Consider the following 14,901-nt stretch of genomic DNA (forward strand, 5'->3'; position numbering starts at 1 on the left):
ACTTTATCTTATATTAATCTTATATTAATATAAGACTTTGTCTTATATTAAATGACTTGATCTATGACTTTATATAGGACATTTTTCGTTTAGTTTGTGTTGTGTTTTTTGGTCAAGGAATCAGTATTAAAATATTAGTGTAGGAAAGCATAGAGTTTGTACCCATTGTGGCTCTTATGGCAAAATGATAAACAGGTGCAGTAATACCAGAGTGTCAACCAGATACTGACACTGAATTATTTGACATTATCATACGAGTAATATTAACACAAATAATCATGCTTATCAATATCGCCGTTATCATCAATACTGGTATATCGCAACATCCATGCATTTCATACATATTTTTAATATGTCTGACATGCTGGTATGCACCTGTCTGCTCAGTGGCAACTATCCATCAAAGGTCATGCCCCCAGGAGAACGTGAGCTACTGCAGCACAGTCTTCTGCTGGCATAGTGGCATCATTTTAAATTCTAAAACTGGTATTAGGCATTTCCTGCTGGGTTTGATGGCGGGTGGAAGTGAGTGTGTATGTGCATGTGCATGTGTGTGTGTTAGAGTGGATAGCACCTGGCTTGCGCAGCTGTGGGTATCCTAGCAGGGGGGAGCAGGAGGAGGGGAATAAGGTCCTGCACTATCACAAACTCTATGTGTGTGTGTTTCATATGTGCATCTGCTCATTTCTAAATCCGTTGGCAAGTTTGTTAACAATTAAAATTTAGTTCGAGATCGACATATAACCTTTCGTAATGTTTGTAAAGAAACACAATTAAACAGCAATATTGGTGTATTGAATAAAGTAGTCCGTTGTCTGTTAAGATAGCCAAAACTAGGGTATTTTGTTTTCCTTTATGCAAGTCCGAGTCATTGTAGTTCATTGTGGCCAAGAAACACCAGCTATAAAAATACATTCTGACTGACCTGTGAAGTAATTAAACAGAGTTTGAATTTTTACTTCTGTATGTCTGTGGTAGAGCTGTTGTCTGAGACACCCTGTATCTGTTCAGTGCCCACGGTTATCGCTGCATGTGCAGGTATGAATCAAATCTACCAGCATCCTGTAGATGGCACTTCGGATCTTGGAATTGGAAAAGTTATTTGGAATGCTGCGGAGAGCAGAGAACATTGTACACAGTAAATATGTGAGATTTAGATTAACTGGTTAGGGACGGATTATGACTTTGATGTGCCCTGGGCACGGACGTTTCTAAGGTCCCCTGGCGTCACATATTTTACGAGAACAGTGTTGCGCCTATGCCCGAATACACAGGATTTAGGAGCGGTTCGCACAGAACGCATCTTTGCATCTAAAACGCATTACACAGCGCTCAGGAATGGTTTGAAAAAGCGCAGCGCAAACCGCGAGTGTCTCGTGGCATTCTTTTGATAACAGAAATTGCCATATGCCATCTTGCTATTGTAAACAAAAGCTTACGACACGTGATCCCCCTTCGGGGTCATCTGATTGGTCAACTGCTGTAGATATGACATTGATGGGCAGCGCTGTGTGTAAAAATGTAAATTATTTCAACTTGACACAGTTTATTAAAACCATGGCTCTTATGTGAGAGACGCAGCAAACGGCGCGAGACGCAGGCAAAACAGTTAAACACGTCCGTCTAGAGCGTGTTTACATAGAAAACAATATAAAAGTAGTTCAGCAGAATAGAAAAACGTCTTCTGTGAAAATGCACAAAAAACAACACAAATTAGTTTATTCATATTTCGCAGGACTCAACACACAAAAAAAGCTTCTGACCTCTCCAACTCATATTACGTGGGAATAGGCTTATTCTGGCATAATTTACATTTCTGCATTAAAACCAGCGGCGGACTGGCCATCTGGCGTACCGGGCGTTTTCCCAGTGGGCCGTTAATAGGGGTGTAACGATACACTACTTTGCCGATTCAATACTATCCCTATACGTGTGTGCCGATTCAATATATATTGCGATTATTGAGTATTGCGATTATATAACTATTGCGAGTCGATATTACAATTTATTGTGATTTTTGTTTGCTTATTAAAGACTAGGAAAATACTTGATCATACCATTGAAGAGACTGTATATCCGGGCTATTCAATTGGCGGCCCGCGGGCCGAACCCGGCCCTCGATGTAATTTGTTCCGGCTCTTCAAGTAGCATAGTGTGAAAAAGAATCTCTAGAATAAATTTAGTGACGTTAGGCGAGTAGCGCGACTCGCAAGCCTTTCTCTCCTGTGGGACGCGGTGAACAGGACGATGACGGATGATAACTTTTATTAGTTTCATTTCTGACATTTTGCTAGCACGAATAGGACCACCATTTCAAAAGTACAGAGGCAAGGGCGGAGAAAAGCGCCTGTGTAGGTTAATGTTGTTTCACTCACTGAAGTTTCTTTTTTGTTATGCAGTTTCAAAATACAACACATGAACATGTTTGAATGTAGAAAAGCCTGCTTGAGCATCTTACAATGCACCGATGTTGTTGTTGTGCAGTTTAACATACAACATCAGCATGTTTAAATGTAGGAAAAAACTTTGGGTGTCTTTTGGGGCAAAAATGTAAAAATAGCCTACAACATACGACGGCCCTAAGATTGAATCACGGATTTCAGGCATTAAACAGATTTTGCTGTATAACGCGGAATGGCACAGAATCTTTCAAATGTATTATGTAAGATTATATTATTTCTATTTTTATTTTTCCCTGTATGGTTCAACTATCTACTGCAGGTTTTTAATATAGTTTATAAGTGAATACTGTAGTATACTGAAGTATTTTTTTCACGTGGACAAATACTATTGTATAGTGAAGGACGGAAAATGCAGAAAAATTCTAACAGAAAAAACGGAATTTGGGAAAAAATCAAACGGATTTCTTATTGTTGTTGTGTCATCCCTCATATTGCAAGCCATATCTCTCCGGCCTCTCATTTGGGATGCTTTTCATGAACTGGCCCTCATGACAAACTAATTGAATAGCCGTGCTGTATATTATGAGTCATATTAACAAAAACAATGCATCACATCTTTCTGAACTTTTATTTCAGGAGCATACACATACACAGTGTATATTTTAAAGTACCTTGAACCATGAAACGCAGTGTATGGCAGAGTTTGCATACCGTTTTAGTCATGTCTAGCACTGCCTTTCCCGGTAAAGTGTAAAATTTAAAGTGTTTCCACACTTGGGATTTGAAACGTGAAGGTACCGAAATAATTTCCGAGCTTTGATCCGCTGACTCGGCCATGATTTTTGCGTCCTCGCGCCATCTTAAAACGGATACGACGTCGTCTAATACAGATACAAACATATGCTTTACGCCCTCTGTTGAAATAAAAATGGTAACTCCACCACCGCTTATAAGAAGTAAAATAAAAAAATACATTTATTCTGAGATAAAACAATCGATTTTTAAATCGTTTTAAAAAGAATTGCGATAGTGCCATAGAAGTGCCATAGCCGCTAACGTATGGGGCCGGAACGGAGGCTGTGGCCGCTAACGTATGGGGCCGTAACGGACACGTTTGCCGCTAACATATGGGGCCGTAACGGAGGCGTTGGCCGCTTAGACGGACGTATTATAAATGCGAATGCACGCAACGCGTGAAATTTCAACCCAGCCTCCCCCCACCCCCTCCCCCGTCGACAGATTCGGTGGAGGGCCAATGTGGGCCTAAAAATGCCAGGGGCGATTTTTCTTCGCAGTCCAGCCCTGATTAAGACGAAGAGCATTTAACAGTCCATGCATTGCAAATTAAACAATATCAATCACCAAAGCATTTCAGAATCAGAAAGAGCTTAATTGCCAAGTGTGCTTGGACACACAATGAATTTGTCTTAGTGATGCTTCCAGTGCACATACAGGTTAAAAAAGTGACAAGGCACAGGTAACAAAACGTAAAAATAAATATGTGAGAGACAATACACATTTGACAAAAAGCACCATATTACACAAAAGAACAATAGGCATTTAAAGTTATCTTAATAAAAAAGTTGGTTTTAATTTAGCTGAGAGGTATCTTTCGTGATTCCCTCAGAGAAAACTCTTCCACAACGTACAAATCCAGCTGTCTCACAAGACTGCATTAATCAAGCGCAAAAGTGCGGCATAGGATTATTTATTTGATTTATTCACTACGATTAATACTTCACAACTGCAAAAAATCCCTTTATTCCACAGTATTAGCGCTATTGTATAAATATATTGAGAAAATAAAATAAATAAAACTGTACACATATGAAATTTGCCAGGGCCCCTGCTGGTCTAGTGCCCAGTAGGCACGTGCGTTAATCCATCCCCAAGTCTTTCCGTTGAAACCTAAAGTTATGTTTAATAGTTTGCTAAAGGCGATGGCCCCACTTATGTATTTAACCTACATGTCTCTTACTTGGAGCAAAATGAAAATATGAAACTAGAAAATGTGTGCTTTTCAATTTGATGATGGCTTTAATATATTTAAGTTTAAAGGTTAGACAGGCATTTCCGATAGATAGACAGACAAACAGCATATCAAATTGCTACAGCGATGTTGAAATGTGGCCCAGTGGCAGAATGATGCTAAACTCTTTTGTTGAAATGATATTTCAGAGAAAAATGTAAACAAAAAGCCATCAGGGACAGGTCACACGGTAGGTTAAAGGTGAGAGGTTGGGTTTGACCAGTGGGGTAGAGAGGTCACACACACATCAAATCTGAGGCCTCATGATATTTTGAAACCTGGGACGATCCTAGCATGTTGTAAAATGAGTTTACACAAAACAGAACAAGCAGTTAAGTGCACGGTGTAAACAACTGTGACTCCAGTCAAGACTCTTTGACTCTCACGACAGTGACATTTCTTATCATCTATTGCTTTATTTTAGTAGAAGTTATCTGTACTTGTGATATAATAGTTTTATTTTTTATGGTTGCATTGACAGATTTTGTTGTACACAGATTCTAAATTATAACACTGGGGCTAGTTACTCTTGTGAATATTTTATTTTTGATTATCATTTCAGTATGCATATTCCTGTATTAATGCCAGGGGTGGACAGTAACAAAGTAAATTTACCTGAGTACTGTAGTTAAGTACACTTTTTGAGTATCCGTACTTTACTTGAGTATTATTTTTTCTGAGTACTTGTACTTTAACTTCACTACATTTGAAAGACAAATATCACACTTTTTACTCCACTACATTTATAAAAAGGTCCAAAAGTAGAAAATGGTTTCTATGCAGCAGGGTTGCCTGTGTGAGCAAATTATCTGGCTTGCGATCTGCCAGGACCTTTTACTGTTGCCAAGTATTTCAGTTTTTCTAAACTCGCGGTTTTCCGGCAAACTTTGAATGGCAATTTGGCCAATTTTTTTACGCAAATCTGGCAACTCTGGGATCTTCTCTGCTAAACTAATGTAAACGTAGGTGCTGCTACAACGTTGATAGCGCTCTAAAAAGACAAATAGAACAATAAAAGACAAAAAAGGCACATGTTAAAGTGTGGTGTAATCATCTGTGAGTTACGATCAGTCAAAGATCGTAGAAACATTGTCATGAAAATGATCGGCATAACGGCTAAACGGTAAATAAGCATCACATACACCTTGAGCTACACGTGCGTGTTAACTTCTGATCTGCTGCTATATCATTTAAAGCGATTTGGAAAATGAATGATGTTTTTACTGAAGTAACTATAGTTGAAGTATTCCTGTTGAAATAAAAACAATAGAACCCAGCCCAAAATACAACATAAAATGTAATGGATTTAATGGTTATAATGGGAATTGTACTTGTTGTCTACTTGTATGTGATGGATTCTATTGATGGGATGGTAAATCCTATTGGAATAAAACCCCAAACACACTACAAAGAGGAATTTAATTTAAAAATCTCATTCTAATTAAAAAATTCATTGTTTTTTTCAGCAGGGATTGTATTTGCAGTAAAACCACAGTAGCCTATCCACACATTTACCATTTTCTATATATAGGAACCATACTCCAATTAAAAATCTTTAGTAAAACCACAGCAACTAAAAATACCATAGTTTCATTATACTAGCTATAGTTCATGTTTGTAGTTAAATTATGGTAATACAAATTGTAATAAATCCAACAAACACATGGCTTCTACACTTGACTATTTACAAGAACCTTACTACTTACTGGTAAATTGCTGCTAAAACTGGTAAAGGGAATATACAAAATAAAAGAACACTGCTAATAAATACATATAGGACTAGGGGGCTAATGAGGATAATTAGGCTAAATGATCATACAGGATTATATCTAAACTAAACATATGTGTGCTAAACATATAAAGCTCTTAAAGGAGTTGCTCACTGCAAAATTTGCCCCCATTGACTTTCCATAGTAGGAATAAAAATGACTATGCAAAGTCAATGGGGCCAATTTTGAAGTGAACTACTCCTTTAATACAACTGATACTGTGAGCTACTCCGTGTATTCAGTATAGGTTGCTTCAGAGGCATAAGGTATATGACAATAAAACAATGCACAACTGACATAAAGGAAATGTACTTTTAATACTTGAGTACTTTTAAAAGCACGTACTTCTGTACTTTTACTTAAGTAAGAATCTGTCTTTACAACTTTTACTTGTAGTGGAGTAATATTTGACCAGTAGTATCTGTACTTTCACTCAAGTAAGGAAGTTGTGTACTTCGTCCACCTCTGAAATGCCTACCTTGTCTTGGTTACAAAAACATAATTTCTTTTCATAATTATTATCTATAGTAAATAGGATACAGTTCTTTGAATTCATGACGTTTTGTGACAACATGCCTCGCTTTATGGGTTTAGTTGCCAGGATGGAAATCGAGTGGAAGCGATTGGTTCTGTGAATGATTGGCAGTCCAATTTGTGAGCTTGTCTTGTATTTTCTTTGGGTAGATTTACCAATTTCGAACAGTGGTTATTTTATCATCTAAAAAGTAGTGTTGGGTGTAAGTAAACAAGATAAGATTAAAACGAGATTCATCTGACCTAATGAACGACCTGACTGGCAGCAAAAGGGGAAGAGAAAGAGAGAGAGTTCTTATACACGTGACTGTTTAAAATATATTGACATGTGGAAGACTTTTAGATTTCGTTTAGCTGAATACAGGACGATCATTTCTGTTTTGTGTAGTGGCTTGCATACAGAACCAATGCTTTTATGACAAATTCATTGCCAATATACTGTTACTGTTCTTACATTGTCTTACATTGACAGAATGATCAGAGACTGCTTTGAAATGTTTGTCATTTCAAACTCCAGTTTTGGGCCTTTAATGTGATTGGTCAAGCAGTGTTCCAAGACTCCATTTTATTGAATTTTCTCTGATTCTATCACATCACTTATAGGTTTTTGTGAGTGGAGTTTGCAGCAGTTCAGATCTCTATCAATCTCTGACTGTCTGTCCGGATATAAATGTCAAACTAAATCTTTTTTTTAACATTATTAAACTTGCAGGAAAAGATTTTGTTAAGCAAACCCTTACAAACAATAAGCATACTTCAAGTTCCTTTTATACTTAAGTATACTTAAGAAAAGTCCCAGTATATTTTTAAGTATACTTTATATAGTAAGCATTTGAAAATGTACTACTTGCCACTAAATTGGTTCACTTTTAACTTTATTAAAGTTTAAATTTGAGTATACTTTTATTATAACAGTACACTCTGTAAAAATGACAGTAATACTGGCAGCAGTTTGCCAGTAACTTACTGTATATTTACATTTATGTAATTTACTGGTAACAGTTTGTTCAAAGATAAATGAACATTAAACATTAACAAGTCTTTATCTTTACAGGAAAAAAACTATAAAATAACAGCCTCATGCAGGTTTATATTAACAATCTTTCCTTTTCTATTTACAAGTCAACTTTTTCCTGGACCGATGAAATTGAGATGGACTGAATTCCATTCTAGTACTGGTCTCGCTGTGATTTCTGCCTGACAGACACAGGTCTGTTCCAGTTCTCATGGCTGGGTCCGGTTTCCCCTCCCACTCCTTTCTTATCAGTAATAAATGCAGAAATCCAACACCTCACAGCTCACCGACGACCACGTGCAACTTACGTTCGATCATCCGTGTCCAAGGGCCAATTTCACGGCGGGCGATCACAATGACCAAGTCATCTTCTGCTCTCTTTGATGGGGGCAGTTGAAGTGAGAGAGGCAGGAAGGAAGGATTGTGGGATTACGATGATGGTTGTGGTAGTTTTTGAGGAAATATATTGTGCGTGTGACTTGACAAACTTTAACCTTTTGTTAAGGCAAAACTAGTGGAACAATCGATGCATGTCAAATATGCACGAGAATATACGGTGGTGCCCAAAAGTGTGAGATTACCAAATCAGCTTTTTTCATTATTTCATCCTTTTGTAAAATTTGTTTTAATGCACACATAACACAGACAGACATTTTAAGAACCAAATAGATATCAAGGGAAAAGTGTGATATAGACAGCTGGCGCATAATACACCCTTACTGGGCGTCCCATAAGTGTCTAAAAGTCAGAAAAAGACAATCAGACTGGTAGTCTCATTTTTCACTTTCACACCTTGCAATGTACTACACGCATATCTCATTCACACAAACAAGCTCAACCAGCCTCTATTTATATTTATGCATTCGCAAGACTTGCAATGCATTCAATGTATTCATTTCATTACAATATGCGTTCCTTTAGATTCAAACCCATGACCTTCGCACTGATAACACAATGTTGCACCAACCGAGCTACAAGAATAAAAACACAGGATAATGTCAAACATCTTAATGCTAAACCTGTACACGTGCGCATGCGGCACCTCTTGAGTAAAGCAGTCGCCTGTAAAGCGGAGATGGAAAATCTTAGAGAGACAGAACTTGCAGCTGAGGTTAAAAAGAGAGAGAATGTACGTATCTGAGTGTTATTACTGCCCCGTGTGCTGCAGTGAGAGCAGATACTGGTTTGCTGCTGTGGTTACACTCTTGCACTGGCAGGAAACACGCCAACTTGTGATCTTTGCAGACTCTAATGGAAAATTCACTCAGACAGAAAAAAACTGTGTGTATGCTTGACTGTGTGCGTATCAGAGAAAGAGAATTTTGCGTTCACCTAAAAATAAAAGCGTTTTGGTGTAAAGGATATCAGCTCGCTGTATTAATGTCACTCAGCCCTAAATTAACACTACGCAATACGTCTCTTTGCTTATTTGCGGGGGTGTGCAACACTTATAGCTGCTTTTATGCTTCACGTAACTTTGCATTTGGTAATCATAGTGATCACGCATTAACGTGTTAAACGGTTATTATATTCTTTGGAATTACCCTGAATTATGTGCACACACCTGTCCTGTGCGTTTGCCTTTTGTAAAGTCTTATAGCCTTTGTGTATGTGTGTTTGTGTCTGATTTAAGTAAGAATGTTTGACAGTTTTTGGGTGTTGGCTCTGCCCGCAGGAGGCTAGAAAGATGTGCACGTGTATCTTTATTATGACATCTCCAACAGCTGTGTATAATCTCCCAACACAAGCAAACACATACTCGCACTTGTTCGTACCCTTTTTCCATTCCATCTCCCGCACAATGGAACAAAAGAGCAGGATCTGCCACTCTCTCCCCGCTGTCCAATCAAAGCCGTCATTATTTCTCGGCGGAACACTCCCTCAGGAAGTGCCATCTCCAAATCACGCCAGCTGTGCTGCTGTGCTTATTACGGGCCATTATGAGAGACAGAGACACAATAAATCCGCAACGTACAAAATACTGTATCTGGGCTATTGTGCGTGCGTGCTGTATTGAGGGCCCCCGCTGAGAGAGAGCGCGGCTCTGCGGCCCCATCGAGAGCGACGCGAGCGCACGGGAAGATTCTGAGGCAACGCCGCTTGCTGCTCACGACGTAAACTCAAATTACGGCACAAAGCCCGGGCCAGGTGACGGATAACATGTTCCAGATGTTAGCTTGATGTCATTTGGAGGTTACGGCAATACAGAAGCTCAAGTGAGGCATAAGAATCACAAATCATATTGTGAGGTTTTATGGGTTGAAAGCGAGTGTCTGATTGTCTGTCTTTAACATTAAGCTGCAATCTTTTCTTTACCACCCACATTTTGACCTCAACTGAGAATACTTGCACATCTATGTCTCCTAAACCTGGGCATGTGCTGCTGGAATACGGTGGAGCTGAAGGCCATTCTCACGTACTCATTGTTTCATACACAGGTGTGAAACGCTGTAAAGGTCTTCAAGAATAGTTGACTGTTCCCACAGTGTGTTGGGGCTTTTAAATAGTCTTTTCAAAGTGCTACCATTTCACAAAGTTTACTGGCTCCAGAATTCAATGACACACACTTCCAAAATTTGTGATCTGCTTCAGTGGCATTTTACAAGATAAGCATCTTAATAAAATCGTTGCCTAAGACAGCTTGTTTTGACTTATAAAGCAGTCTCGTATGCAAAAACCTTTACGGAAAATGCAATCCCAGAATGCCTTGCGAGGAGCTCAAAAACAAGACAAATCCAAGAATGCAGGCAAGGTGATAAAATTGTTCAGTGTGTTTATTAAAAATCAACTTCAAAACCTCACATTTGTGTATGCTTACGGCTGCAGAAAAAAATAAGAGGCTTTTTTCTGGTTTTAAAATTATTAAACTATATATGTCTACTAAACTATTTATAGGTGTATGTTTAGATAAGATGATTCTGTGAACTACCAACAATATTTTTCCTAAATTTCAAATAAAAATATTGTTTCTATTTGCATTTATTTGCAGAAAAGGAAAACTGGAGAATCAGGTAAAATAACAGTGAGAAAAAACTGTATTTTTCAGACCTCAAATACTGCAAAGAATATATTCAATACAACAGTATTGCTTAAAAGTTTACTTTAAAATTTACTTTATTATATTTAGATATTATAAAGTAAATATAATACAGTAATATTTTTACACAGTTTTCATGTGTCTTGTCATGCTGTCAGTCTTTCACATTGCTGTTTGATGACTTTGTCACTCCTGAGGTTTGATTTTGTTGAAATTCAACAGTGGACAGTGGACTTGAATGGCCACAATACATCTAGAAATGCTGATTAAATAAATAATCGTAATTAATTTTTTTTTTTTTCTGCCACTACTGTATGTGATATAAATGTGAAACAGATCTGTTGGAACATAATAGTCATACACACTTAAAAAAGGTGATGCAAAATGTTCTTCACAGCCATCTCATAGAACCAATTGTGGTTCCCCAAAGAATGATTTACTTAGAAAACATTTCATTTTTTCTTTTTTATAATCTAAAGAACGCTTTTCCACTACAAAGAACTCTTTGTAAAACAGAAAGGTTCCTTGGATGTTCTTCTATGGCATCGTGAAGCACCTTTTTAAGAGTGTACATTTCAGTCGTGATTTCTCTACGTGATTATGACCCACTTCGTCCTTATCACCCATTTTCTCTCTCTTTCTGTTGTTACTGATGGTCAGACCTTGGTAGACGTCTGAGGGCTGATAATTAACTCAATGCGTTGACACAGGTGCGCATATGCGATTATTTAACACCCATTACAAAACAAACAATACACACACACAATCCTGCAATTACATGTGCCGCTTTATCACGCACACCCAAATCACCCATACAAACACATGATCACATTTACATCTAGCATCACGACTATCTCATCTCATAGCTCAAATGGTTGTTTATGTTTATTTGAAGTGTTTCACACCGAGACATCGGAGGACTGTTTGTTTACTGGAGTCGTTTCTCACTGTGAGTCTTATCTTAATTGCTCTGTGCTTCTCTCTATATGGCCTCTTCGCGAGTCAAAGGTCATCGGCTCTCTATCTTTAAGAACCCCACCCACCCCCCAGACAGAGAATCCAGTACTGATGTAAGCTTAGCGTTACCAAACCCCCCATAATCTCGTTCAGTTAGACTGACGTTAGCTAGGAGACAATTACATCAAGGGTTAATGACCTTACTGTTGTTTCTGGGCTAGCTGTGCTATTGTCTTATAATTATGCGCTAATTAATGCATTGACTTTGAATAACTGTTCATCATGGACATTATGCTGATTTATCTAAAGGGTTTCTATGTAAGGCTTTACTGTAAACACAGAAATGCAGTACATACAGTATGCCACCAAAATGAAAAAATTTCTTAAAACATTTTCTGATTTTCTGTCTCTTGTGGGACACAAGCTGGGCAATTTCATGCAAATGTCATCCTTAAAATGACAAAAAAATAAAGGGTTTCGTTATACTTATAGGTCAGATGTCAATATTTTGTGGTTTAAATAGCCATGGGACGTCCCTTTTAATGTTTTTAAAGTTTTCCATAGTCAGGTAAAGTGAATTGTCACATCTGGTCCATATTTCTCATAAATGGGCACATGAAAGTTTAAAATATAATAACTATTTTGTGGTCTATGAAGAGGCATCCCTTCTCCTTTTGTTTGGTAGCATTGCTTCTGGTTCGCACATTTCAATTCACAAAAATCCTTCAAAATATGTCGTCTCTCAAAAACATGCGTCCTTTTGCATCACATTCATATGTACACTGTAGATTTTCCACGTATAATGTAAAAAAACTGAATCTTATAGGTTTTTTACAGGTTTTTCATGTATTTTTAAAAATACGGTTCAAAAACTATAAAATTACAGACATTAAAATTACAAGAAAAATGGTTAAACATGTCATTTTTATTTCTGGCAGAAAATGTACGCTTTTCTACGGGATTTTTTACAGTGTGCAATAGTTCTCTTCATCATCATGCTCTGTAAGACAAAGGTGTGTGTTTAACCCAGAACGCCATTTTTCAAATATTCCTTTACCAACTTTGTTTTATATTTAGACAAGTAGATACAAACTCAATAATAACGGTGTATGTAAGCATACTGAACGACAGCTACACAATTCAGTGTTCTCTGTGCTCTTATGCAAAGTCACACAATGGAACCTCGTGTGTCTCATCGTGTGTGTGTGAAATAGAGACAAATGTGTGTGTGTGGGACAATAGGCAAATGGTGACAAATAGGAGAATGATAGGTCATGTCTGATTAGCTGACTGTCTGTCTATGGAACCGGGTCATTTTATTGTGTGTATGTGTGGCGCGCACGTGTGAGTAGCATCTTGAAGTATGAGAGGAAAAGGCACTGACCTGGATTAGAGTAGCAAAAGGAGGGAGACCATGTGTCAAGAAATCAGCTGTTTGTTTCTCAATAGCTATTTCACATCATCTGTTCTTAAAAGATTAAGAGAACGCGTGTGTGTTATGCACCTTTAGCGATGCTGGAGCATCGTTGACCCAGAAAGAAATGTGTCCGCATTGCATCTATAATCTACATGCAGAGACTATGTTCCTGCAAAGGACAAAGGAGTCTTTTGGCCTGGGTTTGTCTCACTTACAGCCTCCTTCTTTCATCCCTTCTCTTCTTCCTTTGCTCCTGTTATCTACATCCAACTCTGTCTCAATATGTTTTCATAGGCTGTCCATATTCTGCACGATACTCATACATCTGACCCCGCTATAGGAGCCTACTGTGTAACCCAGCACAACCTTGGAATTAAAATACGAACATAACAGGTTATGTAATTTAAGTACAAAGATCTGGCACAGTGTGGATTTATAGCTAATGTCCTGGAACGTTCTGTCAATGAGGCGCTTCTTCCTCATATTCAAACACTTTGACAGCAAAGTGTCTGTCACCCTGTTTCTGTCTTTCTAAGAAAGTACAGATATTTCTTTACGAATTATGATGGATTTTGCTCACTTACACACTCACATGCAATGAACAGAGCAAGCGTAACTCTACCAGAAAGAAACTTCTGGCCGCTTCTTTCAAGGTTCTTGTCTGACAACATGAGTTTCATTACTCAAAAGTTTTTGTTTGATGGAACATTTTGAACCAAGTCAAAGTTTTCTCCTAATTTACTTATTCGTTCGTTCATTCATTCATTCTTTCTTTATTTCTTTTTGGTCAATGTCTTACAAAGCATGTTCTTTGTTTTCATCACGGTAATGCACTTTAATTCTCGTGCAGTCTTTTACTATCACTCAAGTAGCTGCTACTTCTTTATCTTTGGAGAATATTCTTGAGAATATTCTTCTTGCCACTAGACAAATAGAGAGGCTTTGTCGACCGAAGAAAAAACCGACTTGAAAGATTTTCTTTGGGAGTGATGAGGGCGGGAGGGGGTGGAGGGTCGCGCTAATTATGCACGGCGATTGTTGATGGCTTGATTGTGTGCGTCCAGCTGCACAGAGGAGCGGGGGCGAGCAGAGGGCGGGGACGCGGAGCAGGGCAGACTCACTGACGCCAGTCGCCACATTCTCCCATGCGCTGAAAAAAGAGCCCCGATTGTGCCGGGCCTCTTCCCGCCAGCGCCGAGGCACCTGACCTGTAAACAACAAAGTCGCATGTAAATAACAAGAATTAGATTTTTTTTAAACGGTCTCCTGTGTATAATTCCTAACTGATTTACCCTCTATCACACACTTCAGATGCATGACAACTCAGTTTTGAAAGAGGGTGTTTACAGGTTAAAGTAACAGTGCTGCTGTCAAACAGCACGTGAGAGGCGTGAACCGCGTGCTTCGCGTTATTAGTGTTTCTTTTCAATTCATGTTTTATTGTAACGAAAAATATGTCTGCACTGTAATGTTTGTATTGCCAAAACTGTGAATAAAATAATAGTTAAATGAAGTAAACAAATAGTAGGCTATTGACAAATTATAATGATGATAAAAAAATTTATTGGATTTACAACTTTTAGGTAGGCCTATAGCCTACTGAAATGTTTCTTGTTCTTTAATCCAACACGTCTTTAACATATTGCTCTTCCACAGCTCTTGTTTTCCAAGCTTTAATTAAATTTGTTAACCTAATTCGATACTTGCAGATGCCGTTAGAAATAGCTAAACGTGTTGCACT

Source organism: Triplophysa rosa, linkage group LG10 (genome assembly GCF_024868665.1).
Source record: "Triplophysa rosa linkage group LG10, Trosa_1v2, whole genome shotgun sequence".
NCBI classification, from domain to species: Eukaryota; Metazoa; Chordata; class Actinopteri; order Cypriniformes; family Nemacheilidae; genus Triplophysa; species Triplophysa rosa.